This window comes from Drosophila suzukii, chromosome X (assembly GCF_043229965.1).
Source record: "Drosophila suzukii chromosome X, CBGP_Dsuzu_IsoJpt1.0, whole genome shotgun sequence".
NCBI classification, from domain to species: Eukaryota; Metazoa; Arthropoda; class Insecta; order Diptera; family Drosophilidae; genus Drosophila; species Drosophila suzukii.
Genome location: NC_092084.1, coordinates 15,774,372 through 15,794,119, shown reverse-complemented (window position 1 = coordinate 15,794,119; position 19,748 = coordinate 15,774,372). Strand labels below are relative to the sequence as shown.

Here is a 19,748-nt window from a genome sequence, read left to right as displayed (position 1 = left end):
TTCTCGCTGGTGACCGGTCTTAAATAAAATTTCCGAAATGCAGAGAGCGAGCGAGCGGGCTGGCTCTTTTCGGGCACACCCGCTCTTTTGCTCGCACTCTCTCTCTCTCTCTCCCGCGCTCTCTGTCTCTGTGAGTGGTTTCTTTTCGCGGGGGAAACGAGCTTTTGAATTCCGAATTTATTGCATTTTGCAACGTAATACCGTAAGTTCTACAAAGTTCTTCGATGACATTTGGCTATTTCATCACGATTCCTTTATACTCGATGGTTTTCAAAAGAGTTAAAAACGCCATTAACCGGCTCTCTCTCTCTCTCATTCGCCATCTCGCTTGCTCCTTCGGTGCCGGGCACTTCAACTTGCCGGTTATGTTTTGCCGGTTGAGTGAAAGAGAGCGGGTGGGGAGAGAGATCGTAAATCGCCGAGTGGTGTTTACAAAAAATTGAGCGGGAAATTGAGTTGGAAACCTCGGCAAATTGCATCACTGGCGAATAATAAACATAAACAATTAACGAGAACTAATAAATATTAAAATTGGAGAAACAGTAATACTAATCACAATGGACAAATACTTAAATTGAGAGTCAAATGAAATAAACGCAGTTAAATTACGAGAAATAGAAAAAGGAAACGTAATATGTACATAAGTATAAAAATAATAATTCAAAAAGTTGCAAAGTTTTATATTTGGTCACAAAAACTTATAGGCCTATGTAACTAATTACTAGAATTAGTAAAATATCAACAAAATAAAATATATAATCATAAGTTTTTCTTTATTTTCTATGAAAATTATATTATTTTCTTGAAAATATTTCTTATTATTGAAAATACTGGCGAGAATACTTCCTAAATATTCAGAATGATCATTTTAAAGTTATTTGAAATAGTTATTGACTCTATTAATAGAACATTTAATTTAATAAATATTTATATGTACAAATGTGTGAATGTAAATTTATGTAAATTACTAAGAAAATGTTAATTGGAACAAAATATTTTTTAAATATTTTTGTATATTCTCATTACCATTAAAATGTTTTCTATTTTTATTTTTAGATGCATTTCCTCCCATTCTCACTTAAAGCTTTATTTCTCTGTTCCTTTTGTTTTCTATCTGCTTCTATTTCTATTTGTTTAGATTCTTCTAAGAGTTCTTCCTATTATTTTTCCGCCTCTTTAGCCTTCCTACTGATTCTTTTCGTACCGCTTCTTTTGCCCCCTCCTTTATCTATTTACTTCACTTGCCCGCCTTCTTGGTGTGCGTGTGTGTAATTTAAGCTCTCTGTCACTGCGTGTCGTGCCTCTCGCTCTTCCATTGGCTCTATCTCGCTCGCTCCCATGGGTGTCAACTCCAATTTCAGTTTTGTCAAGTTGATTGAACTTGTGAACTTTGTGGCGGCAAAAAAAAAACAATGCAAAAATACCGATAAAACAAAGCCGCAAAACAGAAACAAAACAAAAGGCAAACATATTTTTTCGAGTGTGGGTATCGTGTGTGTGTGTGTGTATGTGAACCTACCTCAAGTCTAATTAAATTATGCCAAGTAAATGTTGCAAAGAAAGCAGAAAAAAAACAAGAAAACACAACAAAAAACAACAACTTTGTAATGGAGAAGGGGTGAGAAGAGGGAAATGAAAATTGAGTGAGAAAAACAAAAGAACTTTGAATATTGACACACAAATTCGGGCGGGAAAACCGAATTTCGGTAAATGCACTGATCGAAATCAATTACTAACATAATTTCCCAAAAAAAGTGCGTTGGAAATAAAAGTTACGTTTTTGTAGGTCTCTTGGGATCATAAATTAGTTCTAATTTTTAAAAAATTTACAATATCATCCCAAACACATTCTACAATATCCTATGATCAACAAAAATAGGGATGTTTTATAAAAATTGGTGAAAAATGGATATCAAACCTTTCTTATTTAGATAAGAGCTTCGTTTTTATTGAAATGTGTTATTTGGTTAATTACATATATCGCTATACATTTTTCGGTAAGTTGTTTACCGATTTATATAAAACATATGTACATGCTTTTTTTAAAAATCATCAAAAAATTATTTTATAACCATATCCTAATCCAAAAAAATCCATTTTGGTATAAAATGCCCGAAGGTTTTTTCCTTAGGTGTATTATAAATTTTACGTGAGTCCAATTTGCGTACTTTTTAAGGTATATGTACCTTATATTTAGGTTAACTTGATGGAAAATTTGTCTTTTTTTAATATACATTGTTAGCAAAAGTGAAACAAACACCATGTCATACTTAGTTTACTTGTTTATCTTCAATAAATATATTTAGCAATATTTAGCAAATTAGGTTGAAATTGGTGTACCATGACATAAGTGACACCTTGTGTGTTCTTAGAAAAAAATTTCTTCAAACCTTTTCTTTTCTGATTTAAAAACAAAACATTTAGAAAAAATTTTAAAGTAACTATTTCGGTTAAATTCAAACCAAATACTATTTAGTGCTTACAAAATATATAAAATCAGTTTTAAATTATATTTTTTCCGACTGCTGGAATCTTGGGCCCTTTTTCGCCATTAAATCATCAGGTGGTTGCGACGCAAAGTTCTTCCCGCCTTCCTCACGTCACCCCGCTGATTTCGTTACGTTACGTTTCGCTTTGATTTCCATTTCCACCACTTTCCCCTTTTTCCGCTTTTCCCCGCCAATTTCCATTGCACTTTTTGGCGCGTGCATTCGCCGTCCCTTTCGCACCTTTGCACGCTTTGGATTTTGTTTTGATTTCGCAACAAGGCGACACAGCACTAAATTTAAATTGCAAACTCGCCTAAATGCTACCCTGTAATTAAAAACAATGTCTGTAGTTATATATTTTAAAATCAAAATTTTGGAAAACGACATTTTTTTTGAGGTCTTATTTTAGTTTTATAATTTTGATGTACTTTTTTGTGTTTCAATTGAATAAATTCAAAAAAGTTGGTACAAATAAAAAACTTTTCTAAGAATTTATGTATATTATTTGTATTCAAATTTGAAGGGGTATAGCATAACTTTTTTTTTGGCTTAATAAAAATAAACCATCCCAAAACAAACAAAAAAAGAATTAAATCCAATTCTTTGTTTAACAAATAAATTTTTTTTTAAAATTCTGATAAAATGATTACAAGCAATAATGGTAAACAGATATTCATTACTTCTTGTAACCTTTTACAGGGTATACCTGCATTACCGACAACAAAGTTGGCGCGCATTTTGCGAGCTTTTTTCGCCCCTGCATTTTCCCGCTGTTAAAGTTCGATTTCAACAAATTTGGAAATATTTTTGGTTGTTCGATTTTTGCGCAAATAATTTTTGCGTGATCTGCGTTTTTTTTTCTGTAATGTATATTTTGTTGCCCCGTTTTCATTTCGGGGGAAATGGAAAGTGTGCAAGAGGAGAAAAACCAACTGCGGAAATAATGGCAACAAGTGGCTGCCGGGTTTCCATACCAAGTTAGTCAAGAATTTGCCAAGCTTTCAAAAATCGACGTAACGTAACCGGCTAACCTCCCATCTTGATCGTAAAATGATTAGAGATGACAGTGATAGGACCAGCGGATAATATATGTAAGTAAGTACACGATATCACTGAAGATTACTTTCCTTAAGGATGCGTTTTGAAACTTTAAACAGAGCAGTTTAACAAAAAAAAAAATTTTTTTTTTCAGAAAAAAGGAATCGAGAAATTTTTTTTTTAAACAAATTTAATAGCTCTTTTAATAAAGCAAAAAAAATTTTAGAAAACTAAAAAAAAGGGGCAATACCTACAAAGAAAATCAAAGTAAGATCCATATCCGACTTCTGGTTAATTTAGCTCAATATACATGAATTACTTGAATTGTAGGTTGATGAACTGAATTAATTTCTCCCCAGCTCTAGGGCATTCGAATTGATATTTAACGGTCTACACGTGCAGCAACAATGTAACTTCGACGCCGCCGTCGACAGGTGTCGACTGGTGTAATTGTAATGGCAATTCAAATGTGATAAAGTCAGGGCCCCGAGCTGTAGTTATGCTCCCCCGTAGGCCCGAAACTATCGTCTCCCCATTGATAACGCGAATAATCGTAAATTGCATTGCGCACTAGGCTTTCCTTTGGCAACAATGTCGCTATCTCGTATTTATTTATATTTGGAATTTTTGTTTTTGCGTGATTTGTACTACTAAAAATTCAAGTAAAGTCTGATTGTATTTAAAATTTTTTTTTTATATTTGTAAATAATATTTAATTTATATATGTGAAATGTACATACATATGCATTTCTAAAAGTAATATCTCTCAAGTAGTTTTTTCTTATCGTTACCATTAATCACACAATTATTCCACGAGTTTTATATGAGCAACAAATTAGTTTTATCAAAACCGTTAACGAAATGCCCTTTCAAAAATGGATAATGTCATAAAACACCTAGCATATTTTAAAAAAATGAGGATATATGTATATTATTATAAAAATAATTATTTTAACCCTAAGGTAATAATAAAATTGTCAATAAAGGATAGGTATAAACTAAGTTTCTGCAAAGTGTATGTATTTATTGTTACCGCTTTTTGGCGCCACCTTTTTAGACGCCTTTCGTATCAGAAGATAACGCCTGTGCAAACCTTCAATTATAAATTATTTGAGGAGCTCAAGACTCGAGTATTTTGGCATAACTGATTCATAGGCGTCAGAATAGAGGTAAAACCCCATTCGAAGGTCAAGATTGTAAGGCGAGGATTACCGTTAAGGGTGGTCTAGATTTTCCCTCAAGGATTTATAAATACAACCTAGTATATTTTTGTAGGTTCCCATTTTTCCATTAAATATGTATATTAAAATTGTAAACTATCATAATACAAAAAACATTTTTTTAATTGTTGATATCCGGAGTACTATTCTATTACAAATGGGTACTTAAAGGATTTATAAATATTTCAATTGAAAACTATAGTATGTATGTTTTTTGTAGGTTTCCATTTTCCATTAAAATTATTAATAATGTAAACTATCATAATACAAAAAACATTTTTTAATTATTGATATCCGGAGTACTATTCTATTAGAAATGGGTACTTAAAGTAATGTTTAATAATTTATGATCTTAAGCTATAATTTGCCGTTAGATATGGGGTCGACATTGCTTAGCCCCCCTTTTCCACCGTTTATTTACATTCTCATTGCAATTACACCGTTTTCTCTCTCTTCCTCTTTGATGTTGTTCTTTTTGCATTTTCCTTTGGTGTTGACACATTTTGCATGTGGACTTCCAAAGGATTTATGTAGAGAGGTGTTAAGCAGACAACAATAAAAATAAACGAAGGTGCGGAGAGTGCAGAGGAGGAGAAGAGAAACGGCAGCTGCAAAAACAACAAAAAGCTCAGACAAGAAAAGAAGAAGAAAAAAAGAAGACGCCGGTACAGTTGCGCTCACACACACTCACATGCACACACAAGAAATTCGCAAAGAGCGTAAAAAAAATAAAAAAAAAAATGCAGCGTGGCGCTTTTATAACGGAACACAAAACAAAAAAAAAAGCCAAAGCAAAACAGACGCTGCACTCAAAACAATACGAAGGGAGAGGAGCAAGAAGAAGACTTACGGAGAGCGCAATTGAGTGAGTTTTTATGTGATTTTATGTTGCAGCAACATTGTATATAAAGACAAAGTGTTGCGGAAACATTGTTGTTTGGGATTGCAAAATTTTAAATTGAATAAATAAGCAATATTTTTGAATTTGAAAAATTAATCAAAAATTTTGAGAATCAGTTATCAAATAAAATTTATTCTATTCCAATAATAAATATTTTAAATATTTGCTTATGGTCCTAATCAAAAATAATAAAAACAAAGTGTTGCTGATTTGCTAAATTTTAAATTTGAAAATATATGCAAACAATTATATGAACCAGTTTTCAATTAAAATTGATGTTTAACAAATAAATACTTCAAGTATTGTGTATGTGTAAAAACGAAAAAAAAATAGTTGATTCGAACCCCCAAATTTTAAATATTAAAAAATTATGCAAGCTTTTTGAGTTTCAGTTTCGAATAAAATGTGTTTCAATTTATAAATATTTGAAATATTTTTGTATGTTCTCATTTTTTTGTTTTATGATACCCCATAAGAATAAGTTCCCATATTATTATTATAATAAATTTCCCTTTTTCCTTGACTTTGTGAAGAATTTCGGTAAGCCTAGCCCTTGGAGTTTATTTTATGTTTATTTTTGAAGAGGACCTACAAATATTTTACTGTGAACATCTATCTCTGGTAAATATTTTATAAACTCCACTTACATCTAAGGTTCAAGGTTGATTTCCAAGTCAGACAGAAATAATGAATAATGTAGGCAAGTCGATGAGTTGAGTGAATTGGGTTCTTCGTTTTCTTTTTTTTTTTTTGGGAGGTGTGTGCCTTGTAGCATAATGCCTCCCCCTACACCTTTTTATGGATCCCCAATGCTCCACCCTAACTTTCACTCTTACTTTCACTTGTCCTTCATCCCCTTTCTCATTCCAAAACAAACATTAGGTTTCGCACAGTGCACAGTGAGTAATTTATTTTTACGCAACTTACTTAATGATTTTCTCACTCCAGTTTTAATTAAAATAGAGTAGAGCTATGTTTTTAATTGTAACCAAAATATTATTAATGCAAGGATACAATTTCATGATTTAAAGAGGGTGTGGAAACTGGGAACAGTTCAATTTAAAATAATATCACTTCTAAACTTAAAACACGTTTTGTTCTTAAATAATTATTAAGAATTATAGATAATAGTAGGAACATTAGATAATAGCATATGATATGATATGGATTGATATTGGTTTCTTGAAACAATTCTATTGCATACATTTTTAAAATCAACTTAAATGTAATACAAAATTTAAAGATTTTTGAATTTTTTAGATATTAAAGTGTTTTGCATGATTTTGCTTACTTTTTGAGGTCTTGAAGACCTTCATACCCCTTTAAAGTGTTTTTACCTTAGTACTTGGCTTCAAGACCTCTGTTATATATATATAATAAAATTTTTTATATTTTTATCGTAGTGTCTTTGGGGATATTATTCTCCTTCCAAACCGTACTTTATCCCTTGCTTTTCTTTTGGCTTTTCCTTGCCATTTGCGGCTGTCTGCGTATTTGGCACAAATTTCCACACGGTTGGGTGGGCGTGGCATATAGGGAAAGGGAAAAGGGGCGGGGGGCGTGGCGGTGCTGTCTGCGACCTTCAAAACGATAATGAAACCCGGGCGAAAAGCAAAACAAACTTGTCAGACGGGCGAAAGGACATTCAACCACAAATGGGAAAATTGGGTGGGTCGGAAAATAGGGGCGGAAAAGCGGAGACAGACACTTCCACATCCTCCTAAACAGCTTCTTCTTCTTCTTCTGCATGTCCTGCGCAATCAAGAAAATCTCCAAAGGATTCAGCGATTTCAGACAGGCATGTCTTCCTCCAGAATTTCTGCTGCGTTTTCTCCCTTTTATATATATTTTTATATATATTTTTTTTGTAGCCATATTTATCCTTTAATGTTGCAAGGTCAAATTAGGTTCAAGGTCATTCAGTGGCTCAGGTTAATGCGACGTCTGTGCGTCTGAGTCTCGGGAATTCGGAATTGGCATCGCAATTGGAAATAAGTAGGAACTTGGGATGCAAAATGGAGTTGTTGGGGTGGGAAAATGAAGCCGAAAATTAAGATTTTCCCAAGGCGTACTTTAAGATACTAGAAAGAAAGAACGCAAAACAATCGAAATGAAAACAAAATATTTATTGAAAAGATCCGTTGACTTATTTCTTGCCAATTCAAAGGCTTTATTTTACATATTTTTAGAAAACAGCAAACAGTTATCAACTTTTGTTACAATCTTTTAATTTTAAGAATTCGATTTAGCTTACGAAGTCATTTATTATTATTTAATAAATACACACATATTATTAAATAACAAATTTATTTAGAATAGTAAAATATCCTTCTAAAGTATTTATCTATAGTAAAAGTCATGTGAATAAAGGGCCTAAATTAAAGTCTTTAAAATATAAAAACCTTTAATCAAATATTTCAATATTTGCTATCTGTTCTTCAAGTATTTTTGTACTTCTGTAAAAAGTCCATTCACTGTATTTCATATAATTAATTAATTCCTATCGTTACTATTTAGGCTTAATTAGTTGACTAACTCTACTTGGGGGATCATATCGGTTTTCCTACGCTCCCCTAATTTTGTATCTTGGTCGGCGACTAATTTTAAGCCTCATAATTCAAAATCGGTGGGGAAATTAATCAATAATATCCCCATTCCCCTAAGAGTCGTGCACTTGTGATCTCAAGGGAAAAGTGCCCGAAAAGTGGTGCACACACAAGTGGCACAGGGCAAAAAAAAAAAAAAAGAAAAAAGGACCCACTCGACAGAAGAAACTCGAGGAGTTCTAAATTGAAGCCACGGGGGAAAACAATCAACACCAAAAAACATCTGAAAAATAATTATAAGAAAGTCACGGCTTACTCGACTAATAGATACCCATAATGCAATTATACAAAAATAGAGATTCTGAGGTATTGACATAGGAAACAAAAATTAAAAACATTATTTCATGTTAAAGTACATACAAACATATAATTTTAAATAAATTATTATCATTATTATAAATACATAAGTTCTGAAATAGGGTACATTTTTCAAAGCCACTAAAAATATATTTAAAAAACACATACAACAAAAATTAAAAAAATTTGAAAAAGCTCATTGAATCTTTAACATAAAAATATTTATAAATTAAATAAATATATAAATTATACTTGGTCAAATTAACATTAAAAAAAGTTTAAAAAATGTTTTTAAAATACCCCCGAAGATCGCGCTTAAAGGGTACAAAGAAAAAAAGACCCCAGGGGAGAAAAATATTGGACTGGGGATCGGTTGCCTGGGTGTACCTGCTACTCCGATACCCCGATACTTAGATACTTCACCACTTCAGACCCCCGACGTCTCGTCAAAGTTGCACTTGAGGTTATCGTCGGGGAAAATCGTTAAACACACGCACGATAAGCGGGAAAATCCAGCTCTTCGGCTTTCCACCAAAACTAATATTTCCCCGTCTGTGATCCGAGATAATTTTCTTGTTTATTTTCGGATAACAGAATTTTTCATTCGCTTTCCATTTCTGTGTTTTCCGTTTGCTCTCTGTCACTCACGTCTGTCACACGGCATCGTGCCGTCTCTTTCCGTCGGCATGCTGCCGTCTCTTTCTGGCCGCCAAGAGCGTGACCTTTTGCCGCTGGCAGACAACTAAAATATATATCAGCAAACTTCCCAAAACAGCACAACACCAACTACACTCAAATAAAGTTTGTATAAAATCAAAAGTCAAAATATCGATTTTTATCGATTTCTTATCGAAATGCACCTTAGCATTGTTAAGTTGAAAATGCCTTCAAATATAACAAATAAAACACAACAAATTAAATTAAAGTTCAAAAACATTATTAATTTTTCTCTGTGCTTAAAATTAAAGTTACAGATACAGATAAAGATGCAAAGATAGATGTACTATTTTTGGTCAGCCTTAGACGGGATTTTTGTATCCTAACAGATTTAGAAGCGGCAGTTTCTTGACACCGAAAAACTTTTGGGCTATGTTAATTTTAGCCCACCTGGGGTCGCTTTTCTATATATCTATATATCTCTTCGAATTCCTTGCCTTTGAATAGGAAGTTGAGGGAGATATTTAAGTCAATTGACCAAATGTTAGGCTAAACATCCAGCCAAAGGGGATTTTCCACTCAAGATAAACATTTTTTATAGATTATTATACTTCAAATATTTTTTGTTAATTTAGTTAGACATTTATCTTATAAATTCATTAAGAGTAAAATAATGTGATATCTGATATCTTACAGATCCTTAGTTTCTCTTTAAGGCGATCATATCCGGTGTTGTAGAATTATCTCCCGAAAAATCTCAAGAGCCTTCGCTGTGATTTCCCCTTTTAATCAGTCGCCAATTAAGTTTTCTCTCCCCCCAGAAGAAAGTGGCTCGCGTATCTAAAATCGTGCGTATATATAGTTATACATTTAGTTGGCAGCACAATATCTATATCTGGCCGAATGGAATCTTATCAATTGTCACACACTTAAGTGTCGTAGTATAATTCAAACTAAACTAAACTAATTTACTATCACTTTTTCGTTTTTGTGAAATATTTTCTTGGTTTTTGTTCCTGTTTTTTTTTTTTGCCGATTCGAAGGTCTTTCACTTTGGTTGCTATAGCAGCACTATAGGTAATTTTAGTATACATATATATATAGTTATATATTTAGTTATCAATCAAGGTCCGTATCGCGCGATTCTGCAAAAAAATGCCGCGTTAAGCTTTTAGCATACGCATTTTTTTTTTGTATTTCCACATTTCAAACATTTTTTTGCGCCTCACTCATTTTATTTCGCACTTTTCCACGCACAGCTTTTTTGATTATATTAATAATGACGGACCATAAAAAAAGCCCCCAAAAAAGAAATAACAATAAATTTTGGGCAGCGCAAAACCAAGGCCAGAAAGAACCACTATATGTTACTGCATATATAAATTTGTCACAATCAGGAGGGCTGTTATCAGCTTTTAACTGCCAACTTAGCCGATCTTAAGTTAATAAAGATATGCACAGAAATTTACTAGATGATAGAGTAAGGAAGCAGATTAAGATGGCCCATAAAATATGTCAAACGGGCGAGGTAAACGTACTTAAAGTGGTAATTAAATGGTTTAAAACTATGGAGTCTTAGGAGAATTAATCTACATTTTAGTAATTATGCAATAGTTTAAAATGTTTGTAGAATAAATATTTTAAAATATATTTATAATTATACAGAAACATTATTTTTCGAGCAAACTAAAATATAAAAAATGAGATAAATAACCAAATTTATTTTATTTAAAAAAAAGGAAAATTCAAATTTTAAGGGCTACATAAAATCTGTTAAGTTGCCTAGTAAATAAAATTATTTTTGTTTACCGATAATCGTTTTGGATACCTTTATTTTGCATCGATAGGTTTAAAAATAGTTAAAAAAAGCTTATAATATTGTTCTGCTCATTGGCATTTCATTCCAAATATTCCACTGGCAAAAGTCGAAATTTAAGGAAAATTTCGTAAAGATAAAAGACCAAAACTAAACTGCTAATTGGTCGAAAAAGGGAATTTCGCATGCCACGAATAAAAAGAAAGAAAGATGAAAAAGAAGTTGAGTGGAAGCGTGCAAAAAATCGCAAAAAACCTTAAAAAAAAGCGACGTTTAGAAGTTAATTAAGCAAATTGGGAGAACAAAGACCCCAAGGGGAGAAGGGGGTTAACCACTCAATATGAGGCGAAAGATTAATGGACATATCGAACCGAGAGCCCCGAAAATCGAAACAAAGTTTCTACATAATGAACAAGAGGCCATGGGAAATCGCGAAAACCCAAAGGGAACCGAACACAGTGGGAAAATATAATTATTAAAGATATATGTGCCCATGAATTATTTTTTTTTAGTTTTAGCCTATTCTTTACTTGATTTATTCATTTTTTCTTTCATAATTACAACTAGTTTTATTAAATACTATCAATCAATTGACGGATTAAATATTTTTAAAGATTAAAATTTTAAAAAAAGAAAATTTGAAATACAATTTCAACACTTTTATAGAGGAAAAATAAACTTTTTAGCCTCGTAATTAAGATTTTAACAGGGTTTTCACATATTTATCCTGATACTAATCGAAAGCACTGATAGTTTTTGAAAAATTGAGGTGACAACAATAGTCCACAAATATATCTCTGTGCCAAAAACACAAAAGATGTAGAATAATAGAAAAAGCCAGGGGATTTTTATTTGGGTCGCTGAATCAGAAGGTAGAATTTCGAAAGCTTACGAATCGAAAAGCAAAACAAAAAATGGCCAGAAAAATACAAAGAAATACTTCGTGCTTAGAAAAGAAAGAAAACTGAGGAAAAAACTTTAATCAAACTGCTTGTACGACTTTAAAAAAATATACTCATGTGGCGAATGTGGAGGGCAAAAGAAAGAACGCCAAATAAATTAAAATATTACATCGCTGACCGTGAACCTTGTTTTTTTTTTGTTGTCCCAACGTATAAATCAAGACAGTGGGCCAAAACCACGTTTTTTGGCCATACATTTCTCTTTGGATTAATAATATAAACATTTTTTTTTGAACGGCTCTAAGGATTTACCATCTGTTGTAGAGTATGTATATTGTGTAACACTTTTCGGGAATTATTTCTGATTACCTTATCTTGAAAATTAAGAAAGAAATATGTATACGAATCATACTTGCGTAATTCGGTCTCACGAATTTCCTGTACTTGCGGAAACCTTCATTTTATATGTTATCTGAACTTATTCGCTGGATACGCAAAATAATTCCGATAAAATTCATATCATTAAGTTTGGTTTGTGCTTTAATCCAAAAACCGTTACTCGCTAATCTTGCAATAATTATGTTGATGAAATCATTTGTTTTGCTATATAAATAAAAAAAAAATATGTTAAACACATTAGTCATTATAATATTATAAAAAAAGATAAGGAAATAAATATATATTAATTTATTTCATATTATGTTTTTAATCAGATAATTTATTTCGACAAGCTTTCATTGAAATTTCTTTTATGAATTTTGGCCAAAGCACAGTGGCCACAATTCACAAATTTACCTAAATGATTTTTTTGGACCTCCAAACCAATCCATTCAAAGCAATCGGCAGTTGATCAATTGAGTGTGGAGTGTGGCTCCAGTTGCCCGGTGGTCCATTCCAGTTCGCAGCCCTTCACAAAACCTACACAATAAGATAAATTGGCAAACTGGCTGTAAATATTTATAAAAATATTTAAATTTATATCTATAAAGATTGGGTTTTGATGGGTAAAAATATGAAAATTTTTAATCTATTAAAAAAAATTTAGGAAACTTAAACAAATAAACTTCGAAAATTACCAGATGGTACGCAGAAATTCAAGTATACACATAAAATATATTTCAAACTCTTAAAAAAACTACTATTGATCTTAATGTTTTTTTTAATTATTACAAAATATGTCTTTAATAATTTAAAATATTTGATGAAAATATAAAATAGTTGGAAAGTATAAATCATCTTATGAAAATAAAAAAATATTAAGAAGTGTCAACTAGTAAAAACTGTTTTCTGTGTAATAACTGGCGATCGATGGCGCATGACAAGTGTATGGAAATGTCCAAATAATCAAAGCGATCCGAACCAGTCCGGATTGGCAGCACCTGCCCAGTAAAAGCACCACTGAAACCACTGGCACCACTGGAACCACCGAAAAAAACCACCCAACACCACTCTTCCGGGTTTGATCGGTGGATCGTGGCTCGTGACACGTGAACGGAATGGTGCAGATATTTTCCTAATTTAATTAGGAGAATTTGTAACACCTCAAATTTTTGTTACATATGTCTGCAAATTAAACTGACAAATTATATAGTAGGCATACATTAAAATAAGGAAAAACAAATATGTTACACTTTTAGTCAGACTATTATTAATATTATTAAATCAAAAAATGAATTAGCTTCACACGATATATTTTATTATTGAGGAAAATCATGTTAAATAACCATTATAAAATATTTAAAAACGTTCTCTATAAGAAATCATCTGAAATGAGTTGCATAATTTACAGATAAAGTACAAATATCTTTAGATTTAAGTGAATTGTATAATGTTTTTTATAAAAAAATAAGGTATTAACTTAAAGTAAGAAAATAATTTATTTTTAGATTTTTGGACAGACTAAAAAATACTTTTAAATGAAAAATAAATTAACTAAAAATTATATATTACACAACCAATTTTTGTATTCCGTTCTCTGTAGATAATCTCATATAATTTTCATCTTTTAGATAATATTATTTGTAGATTTAAGTTTTTTGCTTAAAGATTTTTAAAAAATGAAGCCTTTGTTGTATCTGTATGTAGAGTATCCAATTTTCGAGTGCCATCCCATTAAGTACGGCTTTTTCCGCCGTTTTGTTTCCATTTTATCTAACTTGCTGTAGGAACAAGAAACTAAACAAAAAACACCAGCAAAAAACAAAACGAAATAAAACTCTGCGGTTGAGTTTATATTTTCCCACGCGTTCAGAAGGCGAAGGAATATGGGAAAAAAACGAGAGGCACAGATAGGCGATGGAGGGTTAAGCATTTGCTTTTATCACATTTGTGTTTTGACAGCTTTTCCACGCATACAGTTGTCCGATTAGGTTAACTTAACTTGTAAAAATTCTTAAGTTTCACGCACTTTGCCCCAAAAGTCTTGACACGCATGACAAATCGGCGACATTTAACGATTTATACTATTTAGATGATATATGCATGGGTAGGTATACCACCCCCTTGTCCCAAAATTCAGGTTTCTATATCCCATTGATCGGGCGAATATAGCATTCATAACATTCAAATGTTAGAAATGATATGTTCACTTCGTTTTTCCCTTTTGTAATAAAGAACTCTATCACTTTCGGGTTCAAAAAATGATTCATGAAAGAATAATAGGTTTATTATAATGACGACTTATCATTATCCACCTGGCCCGAAGATCGGGTTTTTACATTCCATTGATCGGACGAATATAACATTAACATAATATGGGTATTATAATATACCTACATATGTTATTAACTTTGTAGAAAAGAACTTTTAGATTCAAAAAATGCTCGGTATAACTACAATGGGGTTATTAGAATGATGACTTATCATTACACATATCAGGTTTTTATATTCCATTGATCGGGCGAATATAACATTAACATAACAATGTTGGGAATTATATAATACCCATGTTTTCAACTTTGTAATAAAGAACTTACGTTCAAAAAATGCTCGGTATAAATATAATAGGGTTATTATAATAATGACTTATCGTCTTTTCTCTTAGGTAATCAGGCATTAAACTTTGCGAATAAAAACCAAGACCAGAAAAAGCATTTGGCTCGTGCAACGAAAAATTGTAAGACCTTCCGCTTTGTCCAATAAAATATTTTTAAAAATATGGTAAAAAAAATGAAAACTCATGCAGTCAGGCATTCCGGTCTTCTCAAATTCAGTTCTTGAGAACGAAGTTCCTACTCTAGAAAATTGTTTTTAATGGAAATTCAAAACTCAACGTTTTTTTCCATTGGTTTCAAGTGCAAAGCTATATGAATATGGAAATATATGCTGATAGATCATATCGAAAGGGGGCGGCAGGGGGGCTGTAATGTGCCACTTGAAATAATTGCGAACAAGGAATCAAGATTCGGTAGCTGAATTTAATTCACTAGTTTTTAAGCCGTTTTATGTGTTTTTAATTGCAATTTTGCATTACTAATTCCACTCAAGAGAAATTATCGTAATCGTTTATTTATGCTTTTTCCCAAAATACATATATATATATATTAAACAATTCCTATCGCTTTCTGTATATTACATTTTATCAAAAGGCATTATTAAATTAAATTAAAATTTTCATATTTAAAAAATATTTTTACTTCACTTTGTTTTTGAATGATTAATAACTGATTGAATTCAGTGTAAATTGTACAACTTTTTTGTTGATCAAACATTTTGTTGAGAACTATAAAAAAATACATTTAAAATTTTGTACGTGTTCCCAATATTTTTTGCAGTCTTTTTTTGCATAATACAATTTTCATTCAATTTCCCTTCGAACACTTTTGTAAATTGTTTAGGTTTTTGTCGTGCTCAGCTTTCAAAATATTAAATTACGAGTATGCAAATTGATGTTTGGGCACTCGATTAATAACTGCTAAACAATATTATTATTGTTATTCAATTACAGAGCGCATAATCGGATTCTTTGTATACCACTTTTTTAATAATCAATAATTCCTATTTCTCAACTGATGTGAGAAATTGAATTTCGCTTGAGTTTGTTGAATTTTCTGCATTTTTTGCGGTTTATTGAACGGAAAAAAGTGTCAGCTAAAATTGGCCAAAAACCCAGGGACCGAAGTGGACTAAATTGCGCCGTAGACACAACAACCACCCGAAATAAAATAAAGAAAATGCTTCGAAGGCCGTTTTTGCAGGAAATGTCACCTTATACGACACGAGAAAAAATATTCGTTGACATTGCAGAATATGTTGAACATTTCTGTCATGGATTTGAATCCGACATCTACGCAGTTGCCTCAGAGTTCAAATCAATAATCAAAAATAAAATCCAATCGCATGGCATATGTCATATGTAGGTATGCTAATACATAATTCAGAGAAATCGGGAGAACTTGTTTCCAGTTTGGTGGAAAATTTTCCACCCATAACTATTTCTAAATACATAAAAATTAAAATTAGGTGGCTAGAAAAACGGTATGCAGTTTAATGGATTGTAGGAATTTCAAAACCTTTTATCATTATTTAGTATCGTTAGAAACCCATAAATTGTTTAACATATGTTTTACAAATTTTCCAGAAATGCTTAAGAATTTGGGAAATTTTAAAGAATTATCTTGAAGTTCGCATTTTATTTATTTACGCTGCAAAATGAGTAAGAATTACCAAGTGGTAAATATAAGAACTTCAAGGAACTTATCAAGTTTCTTGAGAATAAACTGTTTCTTTGTATATTTTTACAACTTTAAAGATTACAGAACGTTTCGATGATAATATTATGCGACATTTGTTTAATGTTTAATTCAGATTTTCGAATCATGTTTCTACGGCGACGTTTATTGTATGACTCATTTTGAAATATTAATGTTGTTTGTTTTATGATAGCAATTCAGTCTTTATTGTTATAAACTTTTGTAGCATTTAAATCGTTATCAGAATTATAAGACGCTTTTGCGCTTTAAGTTAATAGAAAAACGAATTTTAATTCAAACGAGATTTAAATAAAATTAGATTTTTAGTACTCTACTGAACTGGTTTATAAATGGTTTCCTTTAAAGATGCATGATGAAATTTAAATGTTTTTTTCGTAGTACTCAACTATTTTTGAGAACATTAAATTGTATATTATGTGCTAAGAACTTAAGGCTATTAAATGCTTATTATACAAAAAAAAGCCATAGATTAACATGAGAAATTTTTCGAATTTAAATTCTTTGAAGACTCATACCAACTAATGATCTACTTGAGAATAAATCAAGCTGTTTAATCTGGAATATACGTATGAGTTTGCTCGAGCAACTAAAATAGATCGGGTTAAAACTTGTTCATTCGGGAAATTTTCCATACAACAAAGTAAAATAAATACATAAAACATAGAAATAAAAGTGAACCCAAATTAATGGCACGTGTTGGTGAAAGATAAGCAAAGAAATATACAGAAAATGCCGGGACCATAATTTTAAACCAAAAAAAAAAATATACAATTGGAAATATAGTGAAGACCCCCTCGATTTCACCTCCCACTTTTTGCACCTCCCTAGCAACGCCCTTCACAAAAGCCAACAACAACAAGAAATACAACGTAGAATGTCAAAGATAAAAAAATTAGCATGAAATAATAAATTTATCTCGAATGTGGTATCCAACTGTTGCCAGAATTAGAGAATAAAATAAAATTATTACAGCGCCGAAAAAGTCGTGAAATCTTTTTGTTATATCTGTTGTTGTTATTTTTTAGTGTGTTTCTGTTTGCTATATTTCGTCTTTGTTCGTCTATAGTTTCGTTTTTTATAAGTACGATATGATACGCTACGCGAGAAAGGCGGGTCTTTTATGGTTCTTCAGGGAGTGGAAAGTTTCCTTTTCACCCATGGGAATTTTCCGGAACTAAAGTCGAGGAATATGCTCTGGTTCTACACGACACAATCTTTCACAGAAAAATTCATATTTACATATGTAGGTGTCATATTGTTAGCTTAAACAGTGCTGAGAATTATTCTTGATATATTTTCAAAAGTTAAAAAAAATAAATTGAATACAAAGTGATGTAAAGTTCATCTGCAAGTACAAATTTTGATAAAGTATTTAAACTATTTAAGTAAGTACAAATTTTGATAAAGTATTTAAACTTTTTAAAAATACTTCCACTTTCATATACTTGGATAGATCTGAATTTTTGTATGGCAAAACAGATCTCATAACAACTCATAGGTCTGATAACCTTTAGCATCCATTAAATCCCAAAAATTTGTTATGATCATAAAATATTCAAAAATATTTTAAAAACATACATTTGAAATAAATGTTAAAATTAACGAGTTACTATTAGAAGTACTATTACAACTTACTCTGATTTTAAATAATCATACAATACCTATTATATTATTTTTTATATTCAATTATTTGTATGAGATTTCTTAAAGTCGCATATGCTCCTCAAAAATCTCACCATTTTCAAATGTTTTACTTTAGGCTAGTTTTTTCCGTTTCTGTTTAGTTTTTGCCACTTGACGACGACGATTTTTTCAGCTTTTAGATCATTGGCCCACCTTTCTTCCCCTCCCGCCCACCGCCCCCCTCAAATATGTTTCACATGCGCCTATGTCTGCGGACTGGAAAGTCTTTAAAACGAATTTACGAGCAAACATTATGGATTTTGGCAGCCCAAAGGCACAAAGAAAAAATATAAATACTTAAAAGGGAAGCAAGAAATTCGCGGTCGAATGTTAATTACCGATAAATGTTTGAAGTCCAATCAAATCCAATGAAATCGAACAAAAAACCATAAAGGGGTAAATCAATTGGACAGATGTCACAACTTTACAAAGGGGGTTAAAGAACGGTGACATAACGACTTGACGGCCAAAAGATTTTTCTCTCTGTGTTCTAAAACATATTTATTCGGCGACATTTTGGCATCAAATCAAAAATTCGTACATAAACTATTTTTGAGGCGACAGGCGGCAAAAGGGGGCGGGGCAGGAGGGCGGTGAGTCGGCGACCGGCGACTAAAACGTTTTGTTTTGGATTTATGCGATTTTGATGGAATCACTCGCAGACAACGGCGTCCAAAAATAAGTGTAACCAGGAAGCATTAAGAAGCAAAGGCATATGTGGTTCTGGTCACACTGATAGACTTGTTAAATTACCTGTAAAGGTATAATACTTATATTCATTTGAGGTTTATGTAATATATAATCTGCTAATAGTACAAATAATTTATATTAACATATTATTAATTTATATAAAAACATGAATGACTCAGGTCACACTGAAATTAACTTAAAGGTAACTTTGGTATTCAACATGACTTAAATTAATAAAAGCTAAAGAAAATCCCAGTTTTCTTTAATATTTGTTCGGCTTTTTTCAAGTTTATTTAACTTTAAAATTTCAACTCTCAAAACTCTATACAAATCCTATACATATTACGTATACGGTATACCCCAACCATTTTCAATTGAGCGCATTTCGGGCGTCCCAAAATTAAACAGCGGCCGAATGGATAGAATAAATATCCAAATGTACGAGTATTTCCATGTTAAATACTTAGCACGGGCTAAAAATCATTTCGAACAATAGATACATGTCATGCAGCTGGCTACGGTATACTTTTGGATATATTGGTCTAATTTGTCTATTCTAAATATACGCTAAAAACGCAAGGAGCCACAACGGAACACTGGCCACCTAATTTGATGCGGACACCGGAATTCTGTGTAACGTATGTGGTCCAGATTTCTGAAATGCAAACATCGGGGGCTCTTGGCATTTACCATTATGATTGCCATGGCTATTACCTATGTACACTTAGCCAGAGGAT

At 31.7% G+C, this 19,748-nt stretch overlaps 1 long non-coding RNA gene across 4 annotated transcripts in view; it reads left to right on the top strand.

Annotated features, from left to right (window-relative positions):
• Nucleotides 1-3,187: 3,187 nt before the first annotated feature.
• The window catches only part of LOC118878160 (uncharacterized), a 91,885-nt gene continuing 75,324 nt past the window's right edge, over nucleotides 3,188-19,748 (top strand). For 2 of the 4 annotated variants that reach the window (XR_011604815.1, XR_010654744.2), the window contains exons 1-2: nucleotides 3,188-3,580; nucleotides 5,271-5,612. This is a non-coding gene — a long non-coding RNA (uncharacterized lncRNA). Of the gene's footprint in view, nucleotides 3,585-4,551; nucleotides 4,697-5,270; nucleotides 5,613-19,748 lie in introns of those variants that run through there. The other 2 variants (XR_010654742.2, XR_005014695.3) reach the window with 2 other exon arrangements.